A 20,423-nucleotide genomic window follows, 5' to 3' on the forward strand; every position below is an offset into this window, starting at 1 on the left:
TTAACTGAAATTTTGGTGAAGACACAGCAATTTCTGACAACTGATGCCAGCTACTTCCTAATCAGTTGCACAGTTTCCCTTATGGCATTTAGTATAAAGGCCTTGTTCTTGCAATTCCTTGCTCAGTATTTTGAAGGGAGTGTACCACTTCTGTACTCCTGTACAACTGGGGACAGTGGATGCAAATATAATTCAGTACAAAGTACGTCCCTTCAGGCTGAGGTAAAGAAACCCTGTGGCTCTTTGTGACTTATTATAAAAAGGCAGAAGGACATGGGAATATCTCAGTAATGTCAGTTTCAAGAGTTCAAAGATGGCTAGAAACAAACAAAAATAAAACAAAACAATGACAACAAAATCCAAACCCCCATGATATTTGTTTAAAATCATGAACTTTGAAACAATTTGGGAAATTTATTTGCCTTTTGCTTTCTGAGTCTTTAAAGTACGCTTGAATCACATTTTCAAGCATTTCATCTTGGCAATTGAGGTTGCAAGCTATTTTTTTTTTATAATGAAAGTGGAGATTTTCATGTACAAGCAGTCCCCGGGTTACATACAAGATAGGGACTGTAGGTTTGTTCTTAAGTTGAATCTGTATGTAAGTCGGAACTGGTGTCCAGATTCAGCCGCTGCTGAAACTGACCGCTAGTTCTGACTTCCATACAGATTCAACTTAAGAACCCCAAGCGTCCCCAAGTCAGCTGCTGCTGAAACTGATCAGCGGCTGATTCCAGGAAGCCTGGGGCAGAGCAACTCTGCCTCGGGCTTCCTGTAGTCAGCGCTGGTCAGTTTCAGCAGCAGCTGACTTGGGGACGCCTGGGGCAGAGCAGCTGGGGTGCAGCTGGGTTGCTCCAGTAGCACCGCTCCTCGCTCCTCGGCGCTACTGGACCAACCCAGCAGCACCCCAGCTGCTCTGCCCCAGGGTCCACAACAAAAGCCTGGTCTGCTGGGGGGGGGGGCACACTAGCTGTGCCCCCCCCCCCCCCAGCAGACCAGGGACACGGAGAGCAGAGCCGCAGCGGCAGTGGGGTGCTGCGCCTCTGAGGCTTTGCTCTGGCAAAGTCTCAGAGGCGCGGGACCCCGCCGCGGCTGTGGCTTCAGTCCCGGTGCCCCTGGTCTGCTGGAGACGGTCTCCAGCAGACCAGGGGCACCGGGAGCAGCTTACGAATAGGGCTTTCTCGCTCCAGAGCTCGCAGGTAGCAATCCGCCACCTCGACCTCCGGGGCGAGAAAGCCCCGTTCGTAAGTGCGGATCCGACATAAGTCGGATCCGCGTAATTCGGGGACTGTCTGTAGTCCCAGAGACTCCTGGAGCTGAGGATTTAAGAAAGCCACCAAATAGTGAAAGTCTGGTGATAAAATCATGAGATTTGGCAACACTGGTGTTTAAGGAGACTGGCCCTATGTTCAATTCACATCATGCACGTGAAACCTGGTGCTGGAGGTGCTCATTACCAATCAGTGTTATGTTATAAGAAGATATTGGTAGAGAACTAAAAGCTATAGTGTAGTGCTCTGAATATCAAGCTGCAGAAGAGTGCACTTTCATGGTGAGTGAACATGAATGGGTAGCACTGTGTGCCTGTAGGTGTTCTGTTGGTTAAGGAACAGTACAAATACTGAGACTGTACTCTGAATAAAGGCACAATGAACTTCATTCCTTTGTGCGGAAGTACTTGCTATTTTGTGTGACTGTTACTCTCACCTTCCAGCCTCTTCACACATTCTCCCATTTTTCTGCCCATTTACAAAGAACTAGCAAGGAGTAATGGTGTCTGTTCAAATGCCCTTCCAACTCCTTTCCTTAAGAAAACTCTTTTTTTGGCTATCTTCTTCCAGACATTATAACCATCCAGAAAGTTCTAGTCTGTGGCAAAAGATTAAAAGGATGGTAAAGCACTCATTGCTCTGCCAGAATAAATTGTAAGAAAAACATTTAGAATATTGATTAAATGTTTCATACTAGAAGATTTAAATTTACCTCCTGTATTTCCAGGATTAGCTGACATAATGGGGTCAGCCTGCTGGCACAAATGATTTATAGAACACCTATTGGCAGCTTTTCTTCTCAAAAGGAACATCTTTTAATTTGGCTCAGCAGCAATTCTGTTTTACGTAAGGAAACCCTGTGTGCTTCGCATTTTCATATTAGTATCTGACAGCCAGCGATAATCTAAAATTTAATCATTAATCTTATTCTTCTAATTTGGACAGTATTGATCTCAATTCTGTGTTTTCCCAACGAAGAGTCTGATTTTCACTTCTAGCACTACTGACCTAAATGAAGTTTCTCCTGATTTACCTCAGTGTAAACAGAAGATTCAGAACTCGAAAATTTTCTCCAATAATTTAAAATAGGTTCTATTTAGTTTCACATTTGCTTACTGTCATGGTGTGGTGTCATTTTCTGAAATACCTGCTGCTTGCCACTAGCAAGATAGGAAACCAGACCAGATAGACCTTGTATCTGGTTCAGTATGGCCATTTCCATGTGCCTAAGTGTGAGATCAACAGTTTTATTTTGCAGGCATATTGGGACTTGAAACTAAATAATGAATCATGATTTCCAAAAAGAAGGTAAAGTAGCAAAGACCTGCTCTTAAAAGCCACATTTTCAGGAATACGCAAACTAGACCATCTTAGCATAGCATTGTCGAAGTCAGCATAATTAATCCATGGATGAGTTTTGCCCTGTGGGGTTTGTGGATAAATATTGATTTCTCAGTGCAATTTACTTTGCACCGGTCTATTGATTTCAGTGGACTAGTTTACACCAGCTGAGGATCTAGCCTGATACTACCCTGCTTACGAATTGATGTAATATATGTATGTTTGTATGTTCATGTCAGAACAATATTTAAAGAGGTGTTGGTTTTGCCAATAATAGTGCTATATATTTTTATCTGGGGAGTTATAGATCGTGACATAATGGCATTTGGTGGGATTCACATGTCCAATACAATTTGTTCCCAATTTCACCTCTGCAGACTAACCTGCTGTGTTTTAATAGAGGTCCCATCAACATATACCATTACCATTTGTACAGCAGTATATAGATAAATATCTAGATCCTTAGTTGATTTAAACTGGCATAGCTCCATTGACTTCAATAGAGCTACACTGGTTTACCTCAGTGGAAGATCAGTGCCCTAGATGCATAGAGCTATTTAAAAAATCTGGTCCCTATATTTGATTAGTCCTAAAATGCATAAAACATTTTTAATTACATATTGAAAGTCAGGTTCAAGGGACTTGCCGTTACAGAAAGAAATTGAGATGGTCTATTTTGCATAGCTCAATCACAATTGAAATTGTTTTTGTGAACAGTATGCTTTTCATTGTACCCAAATATGGTACATATATATATTATTGGAGTGCATAATAGTTTACAGTTGTTTCATCAGCAATAAAAGATTTTACAATTCATTTTTTTAAAGTTGCAAGACTCTTAGCATCTTTAGTATAATAATACAGCTTTTATAGCTGACTGTAAAACTTCAGATTACAGTTTTAGGAATCATGCAATTTTGTTTTATGGTTTAATAATTGTTCAAATGTGAGGTTCCTAAAAACAATTTAATGACTTATAAAAATACCATTTTACCAAAATGTACTGTTCACCTTTAAAGAACACAGAAATGTCAACTGCTAGATATAGACAGATTATAGTCCATATTCTCAGAGAGCAATTTGCAAATTACTCTTAATAAAAACAGATGTTACATTTGCAGTATTTCCTTAAGCCACAGTTGTTTCACTGCTCTACATCAAAGTCTCCACTCAGAAGAACAATTGCATAAATATAATGCACAAAACTAACTGTGGATTAGAAAATCAGAACATTTTCAATCGTACCAAATCTGCCTATGCATAATTAGTGCTAGTGTTTTATAAGGTTCTTCACCACATTAAGTGTACTCTTAATAATAAGTGACTTTTTCTGTCTCCAAGTTCAAATCCATCCTAGTTTTCCCATTCAAAATAGATCACTTACTATAACATGCAAAAATGACCTTAAAGATGGTCACATATAATAATTTAATTTTAGGACATAACTGCAAGTAATAAAAATACCAGTGTATCACACGGTAATAGAAGATATGTCATTATACTATGAACTGCAGTTCTAATATTCGATATTTGTGGAATATGTCAAAGTGTTTAGTATAACGAGCATTATTTAGTATTTTCTAAATATTTTAACATTCATTACAAGGTACTGGCCATGATTCTGATTTCACTTAAACCGATGTAAATCAGAATTAATTCCAGTAAACTCAGTGGCGTTCCATCCGTGTAAAACTAGTGCAGGCAAAGGGAGTACATCTGTCTAGGTTACTACTGGGATAAGGATCCTGGATAATTTTTTTATTTATATTACAGTGGTGCCCCAGAGCTCAAGTCATGGAGTAGGGCCACATTGTGCTAGGCAGTGTACAAACAGAACAAAAAGATAGTCTTTGCCCCCAAAACAGCTAAGTAAATCCCAGTTGACTTCAATGTGGCCAAGAGTTCACCCATGTATTAATTGTTCAATAAACCACTTTGCACACTTTGAGTGCGACATACATAATAAATAATATTTTACTACATGAACTAAGTTAATTTAATATACTCCTATAGAATGCATATCAAATAGAGAGAGAAACCAACACACATATACACAAAGCAAGGGAAGTGGATGCCTTAGGAGATTGGTACAGTAACTACATATAGAGATATTCACCTCTGAGACTTGAGTTTTAAACTGAACAGCATAGTAGTTACCAGAGCTGGATGACATTTTAGAAAGATTTTGTCAACAAAAAAGCCCTTGCTTTTTGTAGAACTGATGTTTATGTGAAAAACTGACTCTTTAAATGTTTTGTTATGCTTTTTATTGAAAGATCTGGTGGTTTTTCTGAATTCATTTTAAAATCAAATGTTATCAGAATGGTTATTGATTTTTTTTTCACTGAATGTTTAGTAAATGAATAGTTTCATTATTTATCTTAATTATTTTATCTTATCACAAAATCAAGAGTCTATTTGGAACCCTGCATTATTATTATTATAGCTTCTAGAAGCTATAGCCCTATTGTGGTAGGTAGAGGAAAAATATAGCTCAGGGAAACCCTACCTCAAAGAACTTGCCATGTAATACTTCAAGCATGCAAAGATTTATGCCCATGCTTAATTTTGTAAATTGTTAGCTAATCTTTGATGTTGAACTTTAGACACCTAATTTGGCTCTTTCATTTGCTGGCTGAATGAATGTTAAGAATATTATGGAGTTGAAAAGTCCTCCATTCAGGTATATGATGTTTTATATTTCTTTTTTTTTTTTCTAAAAACATGAGACAATTGACTTAACTTTACCTTTTCAAATGCAAACTGATTTAGGATACTGCAAAGATCAAACATGCATCTTGATCACGTGCTCACACACTCTAAAAGAAAAGCGTTTATTACAGTCCTCTGACCTAAACTGACAGATTCTGCAAAGTGATGGAAGTTTCAACAGTGCTCAGCATCTCTTTCATGTTGCATCCAGCTCCAATGACAACATTTACCTAGCACTTACTTCTGAAGCTCTAAATAACTTCATGATACTGGCAACCATAATGTGCCAAGTACTAGAATGCCAGGCCTGAACAGTAATGTCCCTTTATAAAGTGATCTCGTACACTATTCATGTGCTATTGAAAACATCCTTCCTTTTGAATAAAATAGAAGTAGAAGAAATCTCAACAATAGTCATGGAGAAAATTGCGCACTCAAGAAACAGTGAGTGAATTCCATCTCTATGTGATATCATTGCTTACCCATTAATCTCATCTTCCAATGACATGTACATCTCCTCTCACCCCAGATATTCCACAAATCCCTTTAATTGCTAGTCTTTTTTCCACCCTTCTTCTCTGTCTCTTCCTCTATTCCTCTCTCCTTCTTGCAGCTCTTATTTTATCTTTGAGTATTCACTTAAGTAATCCACCAGATCACACAAATTTGAAATTTGCTCTGGTATTGAGGCTGCTTACAAGGCTTTCTTCACCCACGGCCCCACATAGGAACTGTGTGTAAAAGCAGATTGCTTATTGAGTGGAAGCAGTTCTGTGTCTCAGTAACACAAGAAGGGTCCCCGTACTGGGGCTGGCTAGCATAGCCTGCAGAACTCATCACCTTGGGTTCAAGCCTGCTCTGTTAACACTGGTGTAAATTTGAACTAACTCCATTAGTACAGTGATGTAAATTCTCTTCAGGTATATTTCATAACAGAATGTTGTTGTTTATATACATGACATTTTCATCTGTCCTTATTGCACCTATACTATCTTCTTATAAAATAAACTTTAGAAAATAAAAGTCTCTTATCCTACAAAGAATAAGATGAAAATTAATTCAATAAACACAATAACATGGAAATAATTTCCTTCCCATAACCAGCAGTTAATGAAAGAAAGAGAGAGGAATCCATAAGTGACTAAAATGTAATAATAAAAACTTAAAATAGCCATTCTAAACTATATATGGAAATTATTGGATCACAGGCTATAAAGGTAGCTTATATGGAGATGAGCTAACTCTTCACAATTCTTCCAAACATGTCCCTATAGAAGTTAATCTGGGTTTATAGGGGAGAAAATGAAACACAGTGTTTTAACCAAATTGGCTAACATATCCTCTTAATAAAAAGCATTAATGCTAACACAGATGTGAACATAAATATGTTTTTATTCTACTTTTAACCTGCCTGCTCATTTTACGTATAGTCTTCAGTGCACATTTGCAATCAAATACTGGAAATAAATCAAATCTCTGTTATTCAGTACTGACCTTTTATCCTATGACTTCTAATCAGCTGCCTCACCTGAATAATAGATCTCTGCGTTGTTCTTAAACCATTCTACTCAACTTCTTTTTTCAATCTATTATTCAGTTCTGGATGTAAAAAGCTGTCACCCAATTTAGTCCCTCACCTTCAAAATCAATGGGAGTTTGAAGTGTTGTTTATTTTATTCTTTACATTGGGGAATAAGATTCTAAATATTTCATACAGGTTCCTGGTACTAATCAGTGGACTCCCTCAACCATTCTACCTCGTGTGTGCTTAGCCACAAGTAAACAGATAGACTGTGGTACAGTATTTTTTTTCATAGTTTCACACAGCATGTATATCCAGAAGAATTATAGGATTCTCCTTCCCCATAGTTTTTAGACAACAGAACAAGGTAACCAAGGTTATGAAATGCTGTATTAAACTGTATTTTTTTCTGTTGGAGAGTTGTTACCTTTTTGAGAAGGCTCAAATTGGTGCTAATAGCCAGAAATTCCTCAACTGAGGCATAGCAATCTTTGATGTACATGTATGAATCAGGTATGTCCATATGGTGAGTTGGATACCCATATGATCATGTGTGATGACAAATATGTGATTTGTGCAATCAAGTTGAATAATTGGGCTTATAAAATAAGCATTCACAGATGAATGCAATACAGTTACAAGCATCTTTTGAAAATCTAACTCTAAATTTGCATCTTCAGTTTGTGTACACATGCAAAAATGTACAATAATTGTATGTTAACTTATTGTACTAGCCAAAATTTAGTGGCATAAAAACAGTTAATTTTTTAGGTGTTTTTAGAATTAAATGTTCCATATAATTGTAAAATCTTATTTTTGCACTTGCATCATGTACACCCTTGATTATTCACATTTGCAGTGGGTTGTGTGTGTGCAAGAAGCTGGGTACACAAAACTGTAAATGCAGATTGAGGGCATTTTTGAACATTTAACTTTATGCACCCATGTATGCATGCATACAGGTGTGCCCTTCGATCGGTCTGAGGTATTCCTGCCCCTTATGTAGCATCATGTTCTTATCAGAACTTAGATGGTCCCTAGATAATTGTAATGAAGATTTTATATGTGATTAGATGCAATGATTTAATCATGATTATTGCAGATGAGGAATGAAGGTCATTATTTATAAATAGTCACAAGAGAGCTAGTTCAGTTAAAATCAGCTCCAGTCCAGACACTGAATATGAGTTTAATGAGGGTAGTACAGGGTTCAGGGATGCTAATGGGCAAAGTCCTTTCACCTTAAGGTTACTGATCAAAATCCAGTCTACACTGGTGATCAGCAACAGTTAGCATTTGAAGGCAGTTTGCTGGGTGGTCTGTGAGAGATGAATTTTGCTTGCTGGCACCTAAATTTGTACTCAAAATCAGGACCCTTAAAGGCCCTTCCGTATGCCAGTGCTTAACTTTTAAGCACCTTAGACGATCACAGGAACAACACTGTGATCCACATAACCTCTGCTAGGCTTGTAGACTCCATAGAGGGTGAATGGTGAGAGGTAGGCACCCGAGAATGTGATCCACAAAGCCACCATGATAGGCAAGGAACTGCCTAAGCTAACCGATGGGAGAAGTCAGGGAAGGTAGGCCCTCCTCCACCTAATTTGTGTGGAGGGCCCAATCCAGTAGACATGCTCAGATTCCTCCTAGATCCGCACAACATGGTTGGGCGAGTGCCTCTCTTATAACCTGTAGCCCAGTGGTTAGAAGGCTTACCTGGAATATGGGAGACATCTCAGAAAAATCCCTTCCTTTGCCTGGTGTGAAGAAGAGATTTGAACAGGACTCTACATCTCTCAATTGAATGCCCTAACCACTGTGCTGCCGTCATCTTTTCCACAATTAATATATAATTATTCAATAATTTATTTAAAATAGAACACTTTCACGATGAGAAATTGAGGAAGACCCACATCACAAATCCATTCTTCACAGCTGCCAATCACACACAAGTAAACCCTCACACACAAATGCCTTAAAGTGATTTTTCAAATATACAGAAATATGAGTGTAGCTCCTGCACATTCAAGAAAAATTTGCCCCAACTGTCCTTTAAACAGTGTCTTCATCAAGAAGTCCACGTGAGTCTACACTGCAGCATGTAGGTGCTAGTAAAACTGTATAATTTCTATCCAGGGCCCAAAAAAGGTGTGACAATGTGATAGTATACTGCACCTTCAGAGAGTTATGTCCTAGAGGCCACTAAGGAGCTACAAAATCTCTGATGACATGAGATCTTTCCTGTCTTGTCAGAGAAGCGAATCACAAAGAAAGAGAAAGGAAACTGGAAAGAAACATCTGAAACACCATGAGATTTTATAATTATATGCTCATTAAATACTTGGCCTCTTTGATGAGACTCACTGCCAGAGGTGACAATTAGTGCCATTTTTATACATGGAATCTATGCAAAATATTAAGATTTGTCTATTTATAATAATTACATTTTTTGCATTACATTATTCTGCTCCAGTATAAACTTTCCATCATTTCTGTGGATGATTTGAGCGATGAAACGAAACAGAATTATTTCCTGCAAACATAATTTTGCATAATCTGATAATTATTTGCATAATCTGATTATTATGGATTCAGAATTTTCAAAAACATGGTGCATAATTGCTAAGAATTTAAAATGCTCATTCATTCATTTTTGTGTGTGTGTGAGTGTAGTGAGCATTTTAGTTGTGGCAAAAAGTTAACTGTTGTATAATATTTTTTCACAGCATTTTTGAGTAACTATTGATAGCAGATGTTTGAAAGTTATGTAGAGCTTTATACTGCTCCCACATAAGTCAATGTAAATTGACCTGCATGGTTCAAGAGCAAACTCATAAAGAATATGAGACATAGAAAATCAGGGTACGATAGTGTAAGCTCCTACTCTCACAAATGTTTCCCACTTGACTTCAGTGAAGCTGTTTGAGAGAGGATTGTTCCTTTATAATAATGGATACAAAGTCCCTGCAATGAAATACTGTCCCACTGAAGTGAATAGAAGTGTTGCCATTGACTTTCCCGGGAAAGGATTTCATCCCTGCCTATAGGCTCAATCCTGCTCCCATTCAAGTAAAATGACCAAAGTCTTATTAAGTCCTTTAGGGATAGGATGACTTCTATATATGCATATAAGACCACTTCGCTGCCTGGCCTGAGAATTAAATTACAAGCTTCACACTTCAGGCACCCATTTTATAGTTTGTTATGAGGCTGACAGGGCAGCTCATGGGACAACTTAGCTAATGGAGGGCAGTTGCTGGGACTTATTGGCTGATTTAACATTTTCTGTTCTCACTTAAATCATTTGGAATATGATTATATGGTAGAAAATAAAATGTTCACAAGGAATATTAGCATCTTGTTAGTTTTAATTTCAAAAATTAAAGAGACCTAGGAATTTAATAGCTCAGAATACCAATGGTAAATCTGAATGCCTCACTGGAAAATTATGAGGATAGATTAACTGAAGGTATCATTATTACAATGAAAATAAGAATAAGTTATTACAGGCAGAACTGATAATCTAACACTTCCCATTATAGGACCTTGCTTTCAATTACTTAGCCAAAATCTCTGTTTGGGCTGAACTTTTCTGTGTTGAATTTTTCCTTCAGTCTTTTTTTTTTTCCAAGTATATTGTCTTCTCAATGTCAGAAAAAGCAGTTTATTCCTGTTATAGTCTTACCTGGATATGCCTTATTTCATTCTGTAAAAGTATAATGTTCCCTCCCCCTATAAAACCCTCAGTGACTGTCCGGGTATACTGAAAGAGGGACAGAAGAATCTTGATGTGGATTTTTATCTGGCTGTAACTTTATTATATAGATGTCTGGGTCTACCTAGCAGATAAAATGTACAGTACATGCAAATCCATATTTGTTCAAATCATTACCTGGGGCTGCACCAGACCCGCTCCTTTAATTTCCATCCTTGTCCCCATCCAACCCATAGAATTTGATCTTACCATCCACCACTCTCATAGGAGATTAAGGTGGGCTATAAGAATGGGGGCTTAAGGGATTGACTCCCTGCCATACCAATCAGAGGAGTCCCCAAATCCTCTCCTGTTCTGTTCCTTTATACAATACCTCTTTTTAAGTCCTTTACCAGGCCATTTATCTTGTCTTGGGAAGTCTTCCTCATGAAGTACCTGCAGTGGATATCTGACATAAGAAGGCTCCAGCAATTTGCTTGGCTGCCTCCCCCAACATCCTCCCATCCATAAAGCAAAGCCATCATTCTCCAGCAAGCCCAGACAACTCCTTCCCCACTTAATTATGATGCAGTCTTTTGATTCTGAATGGCATTTTCAATGCTAAAAAGTAGTTTATGTTCCTAGCAAGCGCAAAGTGTTCACTAAGGCTCCAGCCTGTAATTGTCTCTGTCCAATTTCAGGTTCAGAGCCTTAAACTGATATGGAGTAAAAGCGCTTTAAATTAAAAAAGCATGTCTACATCTCATGGGAGTGGATTGCTTTGGACCATAAATGCAAAAATCAACAGTTGTTCTAAATCGAAGTGCTCAGGTTTGAGAAACTTCTATAAAAGAAATTACAAATCATGTAGGTGATTTCATAAAACATCCCATACATAGAGCTGTAGTAAAACAAGTGCTTACATTCAGGTGCCTGCGTGTAACACCAGCAGGAAGAACATTTGGTGCTTAATGCATGAGGCTCTACCACTTGCGCTAAAAGCCAGCTGCCTCTCAGCTAATGCTGTGTAGAGGAAACTCATTCTTTCTCTCTGTAAGTGGGCTTCATGCACACCAGTAGGTGTATGGGCTACATTCTCATTTGATGTTAGGTCACAAAGTTGCCAGTTTTACCTTATGAATAAGATTATCTTAGCATCTACAGTTTTCCCATTTATTTCTCTGTACCTACTATAGGAAATATCTTGAACACTTCCACTTAATAATCTATGATATCCTTTAAGGAACTGTCAGGCTTTTAAAAGTAACCACTATATTTTGGTTGTGCACAGTGATGCCATGCACATGCGCAGCGGCGCCACAGCGCATGCGCGGGGCTTTCTGAAGCGCGGGACCCGGGGCGGCCGCCCCGTTCGCCCTGCCCTATATCCGACCCTGGCTGAAGACACAATCTTGCACAAAAAATACAACAGCTGCTCAGGTCCCTTCAACAAGCCAGTTAGAATACTCCTGACTATAGAATTACAAATTGCCTCCTCTCTGGTCCTGCTGCTGGAGTGTGGAGCCAACCCGTGGCCTGGTTCCCCCTCTGCCTACTTCTCCACTGTCAGCGTGGGAGTGTGTACGTTACATATATAGTCAGCCTTGGCAGGCAACTTATGTGCTTCCCCACTCAGTTCCCTTGATGGAACTATATCTTCACCTGCTGTGTCAGTCCTAGGCTTTTCTTAAGCAGGGACTCCCCATCATGAACAATCATGTCAAACTGCAGAGATTTTGTGAAAAATGTGAATGGGAACTTGCTTGTGAATCCACATTTAACCTGTAACCTCTCATGGAGTATGGGGTACTTTGTGGGTTTACTCAAAGGAGGAGTATTGCTGTATTGCTCGTGTGTGGGGTGAAATCCTGGCTCTAGTAAAGCGAATGGGTTTAGGATTCCATCCATGTTGTTTCTTTATTTACAGTTTAAAATATGACTGGCTTTTAAACAGGACATTAATAGCTTTCTATTCACTTTTATTCTCTTTAACTGAATTATAGTGCACAATATCTAGATGCTACTTATAACTGGTATATAAGTCACTGGGTTGGTGGCAGTAGAGAATCTCTGGGAAGATGGATTTTAATAATAAAATCCCAAAGTACTAGATTTTGGATTACATGGTTTTCAGTATTGTGGCTGGGGAAAAAAACCCAAGGCGCCTAAGCTGTTAGGATATTAGGTTAGCAAAATTTGTTCTGTGTAGATGTTTTCATTTTCTCTTCTTCTCTGCCTTTCTCAATGCAAAATGTTTGCTTGAAGCTTATCTACAAGAAGACAATGTTAGGAACATGGCATAATATCCTCTAAAAAGAGGAAGCAGCAGTTTAGGGCTATATGAAGTCATTTGACACAAATAAGGGCATGAAAAGGAAAGCAAACCCATAGCTAGATACTATACCACTATATAAGTTTAGATATTCAGAAGATTTAAAGAAAGTCATTTTTGGTGGATTAGCTTGTATATTGTATACTGCACTGTACTCACTCAAAAACTGCTTGAGAAAATGGTTGACAATGTGCATGGCCAGATACACACAGTCAATGTAGGATTTGCTCTCCAAAGAATCCTGAGTCAGATATCTAGCAAGCAGTTTTGGTTATGTGTATGCACATTTCGTAGTTACCTTACTTGCAAAACTTGAGCACAAAATGCCCTTTTCATTCAAACACAAACAGCAGGATGCCCTATGTGGAGGTAGAAAGGGAACTTTGATGGTAATCTGCCTTCCCTGGCCTTCATGAACATTCTTTACCCAGGTAACAAAGGGTTATAAAGGTGAGCCAAGTTTCAGCTGCCTATTTGCATTGGAACTGATTTATACATAAGATGACTAATGCTCGTTGGCAAACTAGTCCAACATTTTCCAAAGTATTCATATGAAAGTTTACAAACATAGAGGTGTGCATGCTGTTTTGGGAAATTGTACCCTCTTTAGTATTTATTCTTCCATTTCGTGTACCTCTTCTGTTGTTTCCACCAGACTGACACCCAATGCAATCTTTCAGGGCATACCCAATGCAAGCATAAGGTCTGGGAAGTTGTGTAATGGCTTACAGATATGAATGGACACCAAAGCCTTGAAAGAAATAACCAAACACAATGAAAATGGATAAGTTTTCTGTGGTCATGTGGAAATCACATCCACAAGCTTATTTCAAAACTGAAACAGGTTATATAGACATCTGTCAGGGATGGTACTTGGTCCTGCCATGAGGTCTTCTCAAGGTCCCTTCCAGTTTAATAATTCCATGAAACCACTTTCAAAATACAAACAACTTTAGAGAAGTTCCATACGGATTAAGGGCCAATTTATGGCTGGCCCACAACAGGGTGACAGACGTTCCTCCTGTCTCATTCATATGATCTTCAACTCTTGCAAGTCTCTTGATATTTGAGCTGAAATCCTGCCTCCCCTGAAGTTACTAGGTGTTTTGCTCTTGAAGTCATTGTGGCTAGGGATTTCACACATGCGGTTTTTCTTAAATCCCATCCAGGGCCGCATTATGACTTTCATGGGCCCTAGGCACTTTTGCCTTCGTGGACCCCTCCCACCGTAATAATATCAATATTAAAATTATTTTTGATATAACTTTAAATACTTCAACATTTTATCTTTTTTTCTGTTTTAGGCAAAATTTAATAGATTTTCGTGGGCCCTAAAAGTTTCATTTTTTTTCTGACGTGAGGAAAAAAATTAAAACATTTTCTTCAACCCTAAAAGTTCATTTTTTTTCCTTCTGATTTGAAAAGAAATTAAAACATTTTCATGGGCCCCTAAAAGTATCGTTGGCCCTAGGCACTGTGCCTGCTGTACCTAATGGATAAGTCGGCCCTGACTCCGCCTCCTGGAGTCAAGTGATTAGTTTAGTACATACATCTTTTATTTATTTTTAAAGTAGATTTCTGGTCTCCATGGCTTGGAGGAAATGTATGAAAATGTGAATCCTTTAGGTTCAACCCCCAGCAGGCAAATTAAAAGACCCAAATATTTATTACAAAAAAAATAAAAATCACATGAATTTTAACGTAATCTCAGGATTTTCAACACAGACTTGGCAAAACTGTTAGGGAGGAGGGAGTTTTAAGTGTTATTGCAGCCCAGGATATTAGAGAGAGAAGGTGAGTGAAGTAATTTTATTGAACCAACAACTTCTGATGGTAAAAGAGACAAGCTTTTCTTCAGTCAGCACAACAGGGAGGATGGACTCTGGGGGCATGTCTAGGACTAAAGCCGAAATAAGCTACGCAACTCAAGCTATGTCAATTGCGTAGTTTAGGTCGAAATAGCTTATTTTGGCTTTTGGCACTGTCTGTGCAGCAGGAAGTCCGAGAAAGAGCACCCTTCCTCTGACTTCCCTTATTCCTCGTAAAATGAGGGTTAGAGGAGTCACAGTAAGAAGTCCTCTGGCTCAACATTATGTTGAAATAACTGCTTGTAGTATAGACGCAGACTATGTTATTTAGGAATAATATCAGGTATTCTGAAATTACACTTCTGTGTAGATGTACCCTCACTGTGCCCCCTTGCTCAACTATAGAGATTGATGGAGCAGAGTGCAAACTGGATCTTCACAGAAGGCAAAGAGAGGAGTTTTGGAATAGATACCAAAGTGCATGTGATCGGTGCTCAGAATTAGAAAATAACCACAAGGACTTTAGTTGACTAGCCCATAATGGTTTGAGATGCTGTTTATTGTAATACATTGAAGTCTAGAGATTAAACTGATCCCATGTATGTGTTCAAACACAAGTGGATAATTTGTTTGCTTTGTTTTGTGTCTCCCAGCTGAAACTTGTGGCTGGATACTTACTACAGATTTTGTTCCAGGCATTGAAGACTAATACCAGAATAGTTTTTGTGAGACCTAGTATTAAAATATACTTACAGTACAAAATAGTACTGTTAGGCAAAATGACCAGAGATAATTTCATGCTCTAAGGTAGCATCTTTGGGTCTGATTCACGGGGGAAAAAAGTTTGGCATTTTCATGCTGAGAATCTACAAAGCTTAAATAGCATTACACCAGACTCTAAGGCACAGAAATTCAGAATCATTTTATGTTGAATTTGATTCTTATTTTAGTAGACTCTGCCTCTGACATGCACTTTGCTTGTTTTCCCCACTGAAAGTAATTTATATTGCAGCATAGTGTTATACCACGGTACTAATAAGAAAGTACTATTGACAAGTTTGATAGATGTAGCTAGCACTTAGTGAGTGCAGAAGAGTTAAACTGATTGCATTTTTACACTCGGTGTATTTCTCTCTTATTGTTTGTGTTCTGCTATTTGGAAAACAGGTTGGCTGCATAGTAAATCTCTAATCAACGCTAAAAAAGAACAAAAGGAACATATACTATCATTTGTTATGAATATTTCAGGAGTCGGGTCAGCCAGAGGATGTCTGGGGAGATTTCTTCATAAAACCTCGTTGTTTGTTTATTGCTAGCTAAGAATTTGAAAGGAAGGCAAAACCACACCCATTAAAGTGACCTGAAAACAAACATGAAAAATATAGCTATATTGGCTATCACCATAGTATCTAAGTGATAAAGTATGTATTCCCTCATGAAACCTGAAGACCAAACTATCAGAGAGGTCTCTTTCTCTTCTGGCTGAGTACTGCATTGTTCCCTTCTTTTCCCAAAGTAAAGCTCATTTTGGTTTGTAACAGTCCATAAGTGCACTGCTAGCACACTTTGAATAACACAGGCAAACATTTCTTTGTATAGGAAACAAAATCATTGCACTATAAGTGGTAAATTAGGTGAGTATCCATGGGGTTGGGTGTGCTTGAGAGCCAAGCTGTCACCCAAGCCACAACATTTACATTATTTTAGTGTTCTAGCTCAAGCTATTGCAAGTTTGTCTATCCAGGCTGGGAGGCTTGTTCTCATCTGTAATGTGGACATGGGTTATAAAACAGTATCCCAGGGAACCAGCCTGCTGCTCTGGGTCTCCTCCTCCAGGAAGAGCATCTCTGTTTGCTCTGTGCTGGCCCTGAGGCTCTAGTTCTTTCCCTAAACAGGCTGGGAAGGTTTCCATACCAGCCAGATGTCTCAGGACATGGGTTTGGGCACAGTTCTGCATGGAGACGAGGAAGGGAGAAGATGGCTGGAAAACCCTGAGTCTGCCCAGGCTAAACTAAGACTCATGTTAGATGTGCAACGTAATCAAAAAGAGTTCATGACTGTCCAAATTCTTAAATACAAATCTTTGCTTTTCTAGAATAGTTTAACTAGGTTCTTTACAAAGGAAAACACTTTACAAAACATAAAAAGATAACTTACCACGGCACAAGAATGGTGAGGCAGCTTAAGAGTGGCCAGCATTTCTGAATCCCGCCAAACAGGAGTATCCTAAAAAGTTATGTCAGTCCATCTCAAGCCTTTTTAATCATTCCTTCGGGGATGGGCTTTATGAAGTATAGTTAAACAAAGTTACTGCTAGTTTTTAAAGTAACAAAAGAAAAAGGTGTATAGTAATTTGGTTTTTTTAGGTCAGTCTATAACCTGTAACTATATATTTGGCAGAATATTATAGCTGAGTGTACAAATTGTTGGCAGACTTTATTTTAGCCTGTAACACAGATCCCAGGCCTCTTTTCTTTAGAGTTTTTTAAAGCTTCTTTTCTGCTGTGTTTTTTTTAATGCCCCCATTCTGCTTTCATTTTGGTCAGTGAAAAACATTCTTATGAACATTCTTGCAGCAGCCGGAAAGTAAGTCTAATTTTGAAATATACAATAGGACCTCAGCATTATGGACACCTTGGGACTGGAGGTTGTTCGTAACTCTGAAATGTGTGTATTTCTGAGCAAAATGTCCTTTCAAAAGTTTACAGTGAATATCAAGTAACTGCAGCTTTTGAAACTTTACTAGGCAGAAAAAAATAAGGCTTTTAACTATCTTAATTTAAACAAGCACAGAAGCAGTTTCCTCATCTTATCAAATCTTTTTTTTTAAAGATTCCCTTTATTTTTAATAGTTTACCACAGTCCTGTACAGTATTTGCTTTTTTTAAAATTTGGTCATATCTGCTACATGACTGAGCACTTCTGATTCCAAATGAACCGTGAGGACGATTGATCAGTTGGCAACTCTGAAGGTCTACTGTAGTCTTATTAGTCATTTATATGTTTGATTTCATCTTTGATCTGCCTGAAAAGGCTGCTTTTAAAACCTTGGAGACAGCTCCTATTACCTGTGTACCAGGCAGGGAATTACACTGCCTGGTGAGCTCTTTAACAAAAAACAGGACTATGTAGCACTATAAAGACTAACAAGATGGTTTATTAAGTGATGAGCTTTCGTGGGCCAGACCCACTTCCTCAGATCAAATAGTGGAAGAAAATTGTCACAACCATATATGCCAAAGGATACAATTTAAAAAAATGAACACATATGAAAAGGACAAATCAAATTTGTGAGATCTTTGAAATTGAAGCTTGAGTTGGAATCTGCAATAGCCTGCATAAGGTGCACCCCTGTTCACCCAAATCCTTTTGAATCTTGAGGAGCAGAGCTTTCCCTGCCAGAACTGCGCTCTACAGCATGCCAGGGATGCAAGCTTTTCTATCTTGTATAAGTTTTGGAATATTTTATAGATTAAAAATAGTGGAGCCTCCGCACCATTTCTCATTTTTGCATGTGAGAGTGTATATGTATTGAGACTATCAGTAGTGTCTGAGCCCTGACTTGGCTCCCCATGTACAACACTCCTTTTGAAGCACAGTACCATGAGTTTTGCTGTGTTCTCTGCTAATTGTGCCTAGAAGGGGGGGTGCAGGAAGCATTTTCCCTTTAGGATGTAATTACAGATGTATGCTTCACATAGTGCACTCCTCTGCCCATAACTTCTTTCCCTGCCCCCCTCCAAGTTACTTATGATTTAGTGACGGACTATTGTATTACAGTGCTGCAGCCTATGCCAACATTTCCATTAGAACCCATTTTTTCAGGTTTATAACTCTGCAGTAAAAATCTACTCTTCCAATTTGAAACTTGGCAGATAATGTCTCATCCTGAAAGGTATTTTTCTGCAAATCCCTCCTCCTATTCCTAACCCCTAAATGAAGAAGGTGTAGTGTAGTTTTAGTTTTGAATTACTGACATTATCCCTTATGGTTTTGATGGGAAAAGGCCATTTGATTATTAAATTTACATTTTTTAAATCCAAAGAAAGAACTTCTGTTCTAGATGAAGCAACTGAATATACAAAAAGTGTTAAACTGTTTCCTATTAAATCTATAGATAGCTCTTCCCAAATTAAAGCTAGTGAATGATGATCAAAAGTACTGAAAAGCTTTTGTTGTTGATTTTTGTTTCTAGCTGATTATTGATGTTACCCTAGAACAGTTGCTTTCTAACATGTAAATAACTTGCTAAGCTGCACTGGTTGTGTTACTTTTCAAGATGAATTCAATAGAGGGGGAACATGACCTTGTTCTCTCTCTTCATGTTGAGAGCTGTATTAAGTCCTGGGAGAAACTAAAATTTAATCCTTGGTATAGAGCAGAAACTAGCTAGAACTATTACTGTTGTAAACGGTACAGGATTCTGTAACTCCAGCCAGGCATAGCTACTAGGAAATGCACATAGGCAATAGACAGAGACTTGTAAGAACTTGGATTAGGTGGCAAAGAGGTAGAAAATATCAAAGAAGGCCTTTCACAACTTATATTATCAGAACCAAAGATCCATTCTGTGTTCTTTGGATCTCCATTTCCCCATCTGATTTAGTGGAAACATACGGTAAAAAAGAAATGCAAGAGTAGGAACCACTTTAATTTTTCCTTGCTTGTCCTGTTTCCCCTTGTGACAAGCCAGTGAGGAGTGAAATCTGCCTTGCTGTCACCAGAGAACGTCATTTTTAATCTGGCCAAATAGCACTCAAAATTCACCATCAGAGATTTCTTTTTTCATCTAGGTTGAGATCTACAAAAGGACTGAGGTACCTACCTGCCACGTTAGAGGTCTAAATCCCAGCATTAGGCCCCACTGGGATTCATAAAAATATCAGTTGCTACCACTGAACCCTGTAGGTGCCAAAACTTACTCAGTACTTAAAATTTTGAGGTAAAAATTTAGTAGGTGCCTGTGTTTCTGCCTCTGCACATGTGCACTGCAGCTTCCCACCTAGGCCCCGGAAAAATTCATGGGCAGAGAATCCTTTGCTTGATTCCGTAACCATACTCAGAACTGACTTGCTGAATTGAGCCCCTACAGACAAGCTAACAGAAAATGAGGAGGAGGACATCCCTCATCAGTTTTAGCCAGTGGTTTAATTACACAGCTGAGATGTTAGGGACCACTGATTCCAGTCCCCATGCTGCCTGAGGGGAAAAGGGATTTGAACAGGGATCTGCCACCTGAGTACCCTAGTCACTAGGCTAGGGAATGAGATCATGAGATGCTCCCTCAGGTTCTCCTGAGAGAGCTCTTCCACTGTAGAAAATAATGGAAAAAGTAACAGAGGGGAAATGAGAGAGAGAGAGAGAGAGAGAGAGAGAGAGAGAGAATTTATAATTTGGCAGTTAGAGCACTCACTTGTGAGGTGGAGCGCCTGGTATCCAGTCCATCATCTCCTCTGATTTCAGTTTGATTGTTAAAGGAAATAAATGTTGTTCTGTTTGCATAATCTGGTGACTTTCAGAACAGACTTTGTGGCTGTAGCATGATACAGACATTCATTTTTTTTTATTTAAAACCTTTTCTGGTCATCTTAACATCTGGGGAAATCCTAAATATTAGCAGAAGAAAAATGCTTAAAATAGTGTATTTTCCCCTAACCATTCAGAATATATTAGTCAACTTCCATATTTTCTAATTAGGATGCATCAGAGACAGTTAGTTACTAAAAAAGTGATCATATTCTAT

At 38.4% G+C, this 20,423-nt stretch overlaps 1 protein-coding gene across 2 annotated transcripts in view; it reads left to right on the forward strand.

The window, feature by feature from the left end:
* GFRA1 (GDNF family receptor alpha 1) overlaps positions 1–20,423 on the forward strand; it is a 230,390-nt gene that overhangs the window by 198,427 nt on the left and 11,540 nt on the right. The window lies entirely within an intron of this gene.

This window comes from Pelodiscus sinensis, chromosome 8 (genome assembly GCF_049634645.1).
Source record: "Pelodiscus sinensis isolate JC-2024 chromosome 8, ASM4963464v1, whole genome shotgun sequence".
In the NCBI taxonomy this organism is placed as follows: Eukaryota; Metazoa; Chordata; order Testudines; family Trionychidae; genus Pelodiscus; species Pelodiscus sinensis.